The sequence below is a fragment of the Amblyomma maculatum genome, chromosome 2, assembly GCF_055883805.1.
Source record: "Amblyomma maculatum isolate TAMU_Amacu chromosome 2, ASM5588380v1, whole genome shotgun sequence".
Lineage (NCBI taxonomy): Eukaryota > Metazoa > Arthropoda > Arachnida > Ixodida > Ixodidae > Amblyomma > Amblyomma maculatum.
Window position 1 is genome coordinate 228,064,838 of NC_139345.1, and position 9,892 is coordinate 228,074,729.

General features: G+C 41.0%; 1 long non-coding RNA gene across 2 annotated transcripts in view; it reads right to left on the reverse strand.

The window, feature by feature from the left end:
- LOC146201460 (uncharacterized) overlaps window positions 1-9,649 on the reverse strand; it is a 62,939-nt gene extending 53,290 nt beyond the window's left edge. Inside the window, exons 1-2 of one of the 2 annotated variants that reach the window (XR_014705361.1) lie at window positions 9,519-9,649; window positions 2,312-2,472 (exon numbers count right to left, since the gene is read on the reverse strand). This is a non-coding gene — a long non-coding RNA (uncharacterized LOC146201460). Of the gene's footprint in view, window positions 1-2,311; window positions 2,473-9,143; window positions 9,487-9,518 lie in introns of those variants that run through there. The other variant, XR_014705362.1, reaches the window with a different exon arrangement.
- Window positions 9,650-9,892: the final 243 nt, after the last annotated feature.

Here is a 9,892-nt window from a genome sequence, read left to right on the forward strand (position 1 = left end):
AATAGATGCAGGCTGAGTACTTGTCTAGACTTCCTCTAAATACCAAAAAACATTGCTGTTTGTAGGGAAATGGATCATTCGCGCTTCTGGCTTTCCGGTTGTGCACTCATGTATTGCGGTGAAGTGGGTCTTCGCCTCGATGAGTCGACGTGCAGCTTGCCGCTGTAACTGCGCAGGCTTCTAGTAGATTCAGCGTGTCTTTTGCCACCTACGGCTCTGAGGTAGAATATAAAGGAAGGATTTAACTAGGATAATTCTATTTCCTCTGTTTGCATGTGAGGAACGAGCATATGACGTATATGTCACATACTGACATAGAGTATATATACATACTTTAGACGGCCGAATGTTCTGCACGGCGAGGTGTGTGTTTTGTGCCGGCGCTCGATCGTCGTAGGTCGATGCAGGGCCTAAGACAGCGTAAATGCTAGGAATAGCTCGCTCGCATTACAGGCAGATCGAGGTGATAGTTTAGTGCGAAGCGAAAGCTGCTCATGAATGTGCGTATCTCGATGCCAGCTGGAGCTGGTGCAGTACGTCGCATCGCCTGCAGCTATGTACGTGACAATTAAGCGATGCTTGCCATACACAATCCTGAGTGAAGAGCGTGATCTATGTTAGAATGGATGAACTCTTCGTAGCACCGCATCGGGAGTCGCGGTGCGACATACGCGTTCGACGTGCATATAGCCATGAGCCTGTATGTCGACCTCCGCCGTATCTTTACGAGAATCGAATGGGTACGTCGGACGTATCTTTAGACACTTCGTTACTTTAATTAGGTACTGTTCCCAAGGGTATGCAGGATCGAATCCCGACCCTCGGCGGCTGTTTTTCGATGGAGCCGAAAACCCAGGTGCCCGTGTGCTGTGCAATATCAGTGCACGTTAAAGAGCCCCAGGGGGTGGAAATTTCCATATCCTCCACTCATAGCCTGAGTCGCTTTGGGATGTTAAACCCCACAAACCAAACCAAACGTTAAATAGACAAGCACTGCTGCAATACACAAAATAACTGCTGCTTTTATGACGGCTGGCTGGCTGGCTTGTGGGGTTTAACGTCCCAAAGTGACTCAGGCTATGAGAGACGCCGTAGTGGAGGACTCCGGAAATTTCGACCACCTGGGGTTCTTTAACGTGCACTGACATCCCACAGCACACGGGCGCCTTGCTTTTCGCCTCCATCGAAAAGCGGCCGCCGAGGCCGGGATTCGATCCCGCATCCTTGGGAACAGTAGTCGAGCGCCGTAACCACTGCGCCACCCCGGCAGGGTGCTGCTTTTATGAAACTAATGCACGGGCCAATAGTGAAATTTACCATGATAAGATTTTTTATATCCTCGCTTGCTTGAGCTGCCGCCTACTGTGGGTTCTGAATTCCGGTGTAGTTTCCAATCACTTTTGCCCGAGCGCAGGTGAACGCCACTGAGCGCCTGATGCGGCCTTCAGGCAGCGTAATAGTCTTTTGAAGCCAGGACGTTTACAGGAGGTAAAATTATACCTTATCAATTGTCGGGGATTATGTGTGTATCCATATTGAGCAGTAAATATTGTGCACAATGTTAAATGGTAAACATTCATAATGCGTCTCAGCCAGCACGGCCTGAACATGTGTTCGCCCTTTGCGCAAGAAAATTTTAAAAATAAGTTTGAGGGGATAATCAGTTTGTAATCTATTCAGTTTTACAGAAAATGTTTTCTGCAGAAAAGTGTTAGAGAGGGAATTTACAAAAAAAAAAAAAGCCGACGGTTGACTGGTTTCTCGACACGTTCTAGCCAATGCAGACATTCAGAAGGACGCAATAAATGAACTACATGGTTAAGTTAAACATTTTGCAGCACCTACACATACTATGAGCATTCACATGAAGTTTTTGTGCTGTCTACAAGCTTGTCCCCAGCGATAGCGGGTATGCAGCACTGTGCAGCCGGGTGCCAGTGCGCCGAAAGCCGTCAAACCAGAAGGCCCGAAAGCCGGCTATAGCGCAAGGGTCACATGATCAAATATGGCAGCACCCATGCACTCGTGCTGTAAAGGGTCTATAGAGGCTAAGATCATGTATGCTGTGGATGCTCTATCAAAAGATCAATTTATTGTAGCAAATGGATAATGTTTACTAATTCATTGTGGGCATAATAAGGAGAAAATATGCAAAAAGAAACCAAAGGTGTGTACAAGTAAATTTGGCAGCGCCACAATCATGCGTCCTTAACAGATGCATACTTTGAATACACTTGGACATGCACACATTAACCAGCCTTTCTCGCCAGCAATGCCTGAGCAAGTGGTATTGAACTTTGTAAACACCTACCAGTATAGACAAAGGAAGACAGTTCAGAATGGCCTGTGGCTAGTAGACTATTCTGGTTGGAACACCACACCCGAGTAGACAAGAAAGGCTTGCTGTATTTTTCTATCTGCATCAGCTGCCCCAAGGCTCCGGCACCAGGAACAGTGGTGACACGTCATTTTCTGCGGACAAAAAAGGAGATTTCGTGCTGTTCCCATTGAAAGTGGAACAGAAGCATGCAACAGGAAGACATAAGGAAAGCACGAACACACACACAAAAAAAGAGAAGTGCTCAGAATCACTGCTAGGGATGCCATAACTCATTACTCGAAGACTAGTCATGCCATTGTATAATTTTGCATCTCACACTTTCATTTTGGTGATAAAGTAAGTTATTTTTCAGTACTCTGCACTATTACACCCCCTTCAAGGCAGCCAAAAATACAACTTGGCAAATTTTCAGTCAAGGGAAAAAGGTGCACTTGAAAGTTAGGACAAAAAAAAGGCCAAAATGTTTTGGACTTGAAGGTTCCTTGTAGGTTAAGGATTGGAAAATATCCTATGTATCTATGCAGTGAAAAAAAAAAGCTAGGCGAGTTGACTAAAATGTACATGAATTTCAGGCATTCAAGATGACACGAATTCTAATGGATTTATTAGATCATGGCGATCCACTGACTCATACAAATCACATTGTCTAACTTGGTCTGCAGATGCCAGTTGCGGATTCCAATTAGTTTCCAGATTTCAACTGGTGTCATGTCTCCCAGTTAAATAATACAATAGGAAGGGATGATTAACTAAAATGTTAGGAACCAATTGCAATTTGCAAAACCAGTTGGATAAATTAATTAAGTAAACTCTTCAGATTCAAACTATACCTAAATTCTAATTGCTTTCTAATATTGGGAAAGTCTTTTCAATTAAAATATTTAGAATAGTGTATATGAAAGGCCCAATTGAGTGGTGAAGTTGGTTCGAAACATGCAGTTGAAAATTTTTGAAGTTGAAAGTCCAATTTGAAGTTAAGGCTGCCTTCGCTAAGACTAGTGTATTGACCTGTGTGACCTGTGTAAACACAGAACAGTGAAGTAACTGGGGCTTTATGCACTGAAATTATTCTAACCATTTTCATCATCACCACAAGTATGATTAAATGAAGTGCTGCCTTGTTTGCTTGCCTTCACTTCCAAGGAATGCCTGCAATGCTATGAGAAAACCTTATTGGTTCAAACTGATTTTAGAAACCAGTGAAATCGAATGGAATCACATGAATGTGAAATAAAATGATTGCAGTTGGTTTTACACCCATTTTGTCCTAACAGTTTCCAAAAATGAAATGGTTCTTAATGGAATTTTTAGTGGTTGTTCATTTTCTACTAGGAATTCTTTAACGTCCTTTAATCAATAGACCAGTTGCAAAACATACAAGTCAGTTTGTCTGTACCAAAGGAATTCCTGCATAATGGCGTCATAGACTTACTTAGGGGTAATAGTTGGAAGCAGGGCTGGTATCCCACCCTATAGGCAGGGTAATTGCAACACCCCTCACGCAAAACTCTCTATTCTGGACATACTTTTCTCACTCTCAGGGTGGTAGTGCTGCTCCCTTTTTTCCCTGGTCAAGAATGCCAGTAAATCTGTTCTCGCACTATGGCCTGTGCAACAGGGACTGTGTGGTAGTAAATGAATGCACTGCACCTAAATATTGTCTACCTCACAGGGAAGCTGGCTTGTAGGTTTTGCAACTGGTTTATAACCCCCCCCCCCCCCCCCCCCTCCAACAAGCACACGCATCTTTCAGATCTTAGCAAATTGAAACATTGCACTTATAAATTGTATTGTGCTTTGATTTTTGTCTTGGCACACTTTTTTTTTGCAACACACTGCATATCTTTCAGTGCTCAATTGTTTCTACGAGCAAGCAATTGACATAAATGCTTGTAAAATGCACCTGCTATATTCTGTACATATAGCTACCTCTTGAAAATCTCTTTTGCATAAGAATTCTTTCTATAATCAACTTAAGTGCTCAACCACAGTTGGTATATAACGAAGGAGCACAATAGGTTCTTGAACGTGCCTCGCAGCTATTTTTCTTTGTGTTCCCTGCCCAACATTTATAATTGTTCAGCAAGAGAAATAAAGTTAATTTAAAATTACTGTACACAATAAGGTAAAACATGGTTCCTGCACTCTAGTGCATGTCCAGTGCTCTATGGGAAAATTTAGAAAGAAATACAAAATACTACAAATGCGGGAGAATCAGACTGCAAGTGCATGAAGGAAACATCGTTGTATGAGCAAATCAGCGAGTTGAATTTGATTGTACCTCATTATTTTTAAGTACACTTCACTGCAACAAAAAGCTGCAACTTTTTTCAGTGCTTTACTACACCAGTATTTCCTCGTGCCCGAACATTGCTGACGAGAGCTTAAAGTATGCTATTCATGTGCTTCCTTCATGGAAGTATTTTAAGGAAATTTAAACAATGATTGAAAGTTTCAGAACCCATGGAGGATAGAACTGCAATTACTACATAAAAAATTATTATTAAAATTTTTGTATGAAACTGCTGCCACTCAAAGTGCTCAAGATATCTTGTGCATTGTAACATTGGTTTTCAAACTTTGGCGCCAATAAGCTACGGACTTCCTTGGAGCACTTACTGGTTTCCCCAAGCATGATAGTCCAAACATGCTTTAACCACCATTTTTCCTACATCCAGTCCATTTTGACACCTTATCAGTTGTTTGAAGAGACTACATCACTACACAGCAAGTTGTTAAGATTGAAGACATCACGCAAAAAGTGCCAGACGCTACAGGCGAAGTTTCTTGACACCCTCTGAAAGCTATGGGAGCTGCCTAAAATTCAAATGAGTGACGATCCCAGCGTAAGAAGCCTGTGGAATAACAGTTCAAGCCACAATAGTTAACTAGATCAAATTCCATCTACAGTATTAGGTATGATATTGTGAATATAGGGCTTTTGATGCAGTGGCCGCTCACACACTTATTTACCTGCCAAAACTGCTAGAAACATGATGACTGTAGTGTGTTTTGCCCTTAACTAGGGGTATTTCTCTATAGAAGTAACGAGTCTGCAATCAATATGTGTGTTGGCCTTGTAAATGGAGTGGCCAGGCTTGTATTGTATTACCAAATGCATCATTTTTAAAAGCAGATAACAGTTCAATGAAATATGGGGGCCACTTCATAAATATATATTTAGAAATTTCTCATGTCATTCTGATTTGATGTGCTTGACATCTTCCTCATCAAATTTGAAGGAACAGACAGACTTTGAAAAATAAGTATTTCCACGAGCCAGCAGAAGGCAATGCATTTTTGAATGTCTCAAACCAATGATGCATGCATGTGAGATAATAGAGCCAAAAAGGGCTTCTTGCAAATCAAAAGAGAATTAGTACCATGAACTTTTTCAAATATAAAATATTTTCCTGTCTAGAGCATTGTTGGTTCCATCGACAATCTTCATTGCTAATTTTGTCTACCTACGCAGATATTAGTATGTGCTACTTAATCAGTAGTAATAGCCTTTCTGTGAAACAGGCAAGATCCTTTTATCCTAAATTGGATGCCAGACCAAGTGGGTATAAAATCTCAGTAGGATGGAAAATGGGACATGTTACGTCTTTGTGACTGCTGACAAAAGACAGTCAGTAAACAAGCACGAGCACTGCATCTTCCTATAACATGTTTAATCTTCCATCCTTTTTTTCTACTTCATACTCCAGTTGCCAAAAATCTTAAGTCTGATCAAAGATTCCATTGTTACCTGGAAGCATGGGGTGGATTTCTTAGTGGGCGTTCAGTATCTACTCAGGACCTCCTTGAACTTTACCAGAAACTGAGCAACAAACTTGGTTTCAACTGAATCAGCTGTTTTATTTAAAGTTGGCTAAACAAGATACATTAATTTGGCTTTCTGTACAGCAACTAAAGAGCACCAGTGCCCACACCTGTGTTACTAATACCCCATCCTTGGTAACTTTGTACTTTTCTGAGGCTTGTCAATGTTCTTGTGAGAATTCTTGCAAGGCAGAGTAAATTTCATACAAAAGATAATTTCACTTAAGTATGCACACCCCTTAGGTTTTGCCAGGAAAAAAAGTAAAGGCAAATTATTTAATTTATTAACATAATTTTGCTATGAACCCTGGTTCTCAACCTTGGCTGGATTAGGCAAATTCGAACCGACCTTTAACAGAGGTGGACACTTTTCATCCTACACAGTACTGCACTCCAACAAACATTACTTAGTTATTTATTTCTTTATCTTACTACCAAGATAAGTTGAAAGGATTGAGACAGCTCAATAGCACATGTATCTGTACATCTATGATGAGACACATATGTCAACTTATTTTAGCCATCTCCTTTAAGGAACTCTGTGCTTATCCTTACAGCTGCAGAGCTGTGGAAGGCCAACAAAGATATAATATGAAGAGCCCTTTTTCGTGCTTTGGACAGTCCAATTCACTGTGCAGCTACAAATACTTCACCATTGTTTTTACTAACATAATCTCAAGCTGACGACACGAGAGCAACAGCAAAATTAGGCATGAGCAGAAATGCTGAGTTTTGGTTGGTCTATGAAAATTAATGTCCCAAAGAGACTCAGGCTATGAGAGACTCTGTAGTGGAAGGCTTAGAAAATTTCGACCACCTGTGGTTCTAATGTGCACAGATATTGCATAGTACACGGGCACTTTGCTGTGCGTTTTTCAAACGAAAAGCGACTGCCGCGGCTGGGATTTGATACCGCATCCTTGGGCACAGTAGTTGAATGCCCTAACCACTGCAGCACTATGGAGGGTGACGTCCTAGCTTTCACAGCATCTTGGAAATAAATGAAACTTATCTATGCTCCCCATAATTACTAAGTTTGAAATCTACACAAAGCAAGACGTAAAACTACGCCGAATGCGGCTCACTGATATTGGACAAAGTTGGACAACAATGCTAATTGCCGCCTTTATATCTATCTGTTGCATTCTTGTTTCTGACACTTTTTGTATGCTGCTATGACATCTCAGAATAAAAACCAACCTGCTGAAAAGCCTTTCTTTATTTTAAGGGGCTAGCTTCAGTATGCTGTAATAAACTCACACAATATGACTGATGATGGTTGATGGTAGCGCAAAGCTCCGGTTATATGCTGATGACTGTATACTGTATTCTGTTACTAATTCCCATGAATGTTATGATAAGTTGAATATTGGCCTCAATCGGCTTCTGAAGTGGTGTGATATCTGGCAGATGTGTGTAAATTATGCCATAAGTGTTGTTTTAACTGTGACAAATAAGAAGCGTCCCCTGACTTGACTAATCAGCTCACGGTAATCAACTTTGTCAGAGCTTCTGAGTACAAGTACCTAGGTCTTCACATAGCTCACGATTTGCGTTGGGACCATCATATTACACACATTGTTAATAAATCTATGACAAAGTTACATTACTTGAAGCGGTGTCTCCGTAACCCACCAAAGGATGTTAAGCTGCTAGCATACAAATCTCTCGTGTTACCTCTTCTTGATTACGGCAATATAATTTGGGATCCGTTTACTTAAGTAATATTATTAAAGTGGAATGAGTACAAAAGAAAGCAGTCAGGTTTATCTTCAATCAATATGGCAAAATGTTGGTTAGAGAACTCTGGTTATACTACAAGACACAGAAATCCTTTCACTTTGTTTCCTTTTTCAAACAAAAAATAATGTTTTTAAGCATCCATCTTTCCTCGTACGAATGTGGAGTGGAACGGCCTTGATGGTGCGTGGGTTGACGTGGAAGACATGCAGCAATTTCAGGCATTCATTGAGCGTAGTGTGTGAAATTTGGTCATTGTCATTCACAGCCACTTTTTTGTCTTGTAATTCCATTCATGTGTCTACTGTTTTATGTATTTTATCCTTTTGACATTATTTTATTATTGCTTTTGCTATTTTGATGTTCACTGTAGTGGTTCCCACCTTGCCATGGCTCATACCTTGGGACTAGCAGTATTGCAAATAAATAAATAAATAAATAAATAAATAAATAAATAAATAAATAAATAAATAAAATGCAGTGCACATCCTCACCCTGTTACCAGCACAATGATATTAGCATAGACAGCATCAAAATAAGATTGCAACCTGATTTATAACAATTTCTAAATGACACATTTTAACCTTATTGAATTACTGTACAGCAAAGAGCATTTATCAACAGTCGACATGTAGACCCATGTATTACATGTATGCAGCTAGAACAAACCTCCAGTTGTGCAAAACCTGGAAATCAAAGCACTTCCCGACAAGTTCTTTTTTTCTTTTGGCCAACACACTTCGACGCAGCAAAATGCTGGAGCTGGTCAAGTTACAATGGTGAGCGCTGCGCGCAGTTTGTAGTGGACACGGTAGTGTAGCTCCATGCATCCATTAAGCCAGCTTCCTTCAGAGGTCGGAGCCTACACAAATTCTCGACTCTATAATTTCTGCTCACGGACATATGCATTTATAGCTTGCAAAAGTACACCCGCGGATATGCACGTAGACTTTGCAAAATGACCTTAGGCCGCAAGTGACGGCGCCAAAAAGAAGGCGAGTGGCTGCCGCAAAATGCCGAGAAACACCAAAGCCGCAGATGAAACCCAAGATTTTTATCCCCCCACCCTTTAATTTTGTTTGTTTTTCCACGCCACCCACTCCAATTTTCATCGCATAAGTTCGAAAAGAGGCACCTCAGTCTCTCTACGCGGCACACTAGACCAGCCGCGTGCCTTTCCCAAACTGATGAATGGAACATAAAGCACCAGGCAACACGTGATCGGCACCAACGTTACCTTAAGTAAAGCTGGCTCTAGTAACGTTGATCGGCACTGCGTGCACACTGAATCATGGGGAAGGTCGCTCTACGGACGTTGCCGACAGTACCCATGGGGCACCCGAAGCACCGCATTGCGCGGCAGTCAACACGTCGTCTGCTAACACCACAGATGGTGCGGTTTGGAGGCGCTTGCATTTTCGATAAAGGCAAGAAGCCTTAAATAAATTCTGTGAACGTAGTGAAGCTACACGGGATCAGTTTGACGAGAAATAAAGGACACACTGAACGTTCCTCTTGCTTACTCTCGCAAGTAAGAGAAGCCCTCCGTCGGACAGCGGCCTCGCTACAAAGCGAGGAAACAGGGAGGTGAAGAAAATTAAATAAAACGCACCTTCGATACCTGTTCCTTCCCTCCAGTAAGGTTATGAACCGTAAAGATGATGCATACGCTCCATACACAGCGCTAAATCAAACAAAATGCGCACGAAATTGAACTGTTACCTGCAGGCAGAAACGTGAACTACACTCTTCCACTTATAATTTTATTACTTTGCCGTTTGGATCATAAGCATATTTAAATCTGTTTGTAATTGCGTCTTTGTATGTAAATCACACTTGTGCTTCTTAAATTACTGTTAATAATAATAACAGTGTTATCAGACTTTCGTAATCTCATTGTGGCCAGACATTCAATTACCTTAATTTATTTAATTCTGTAATCAATTGTAAAATCAATTATATAAAATAATTTATTTTTTAATATAA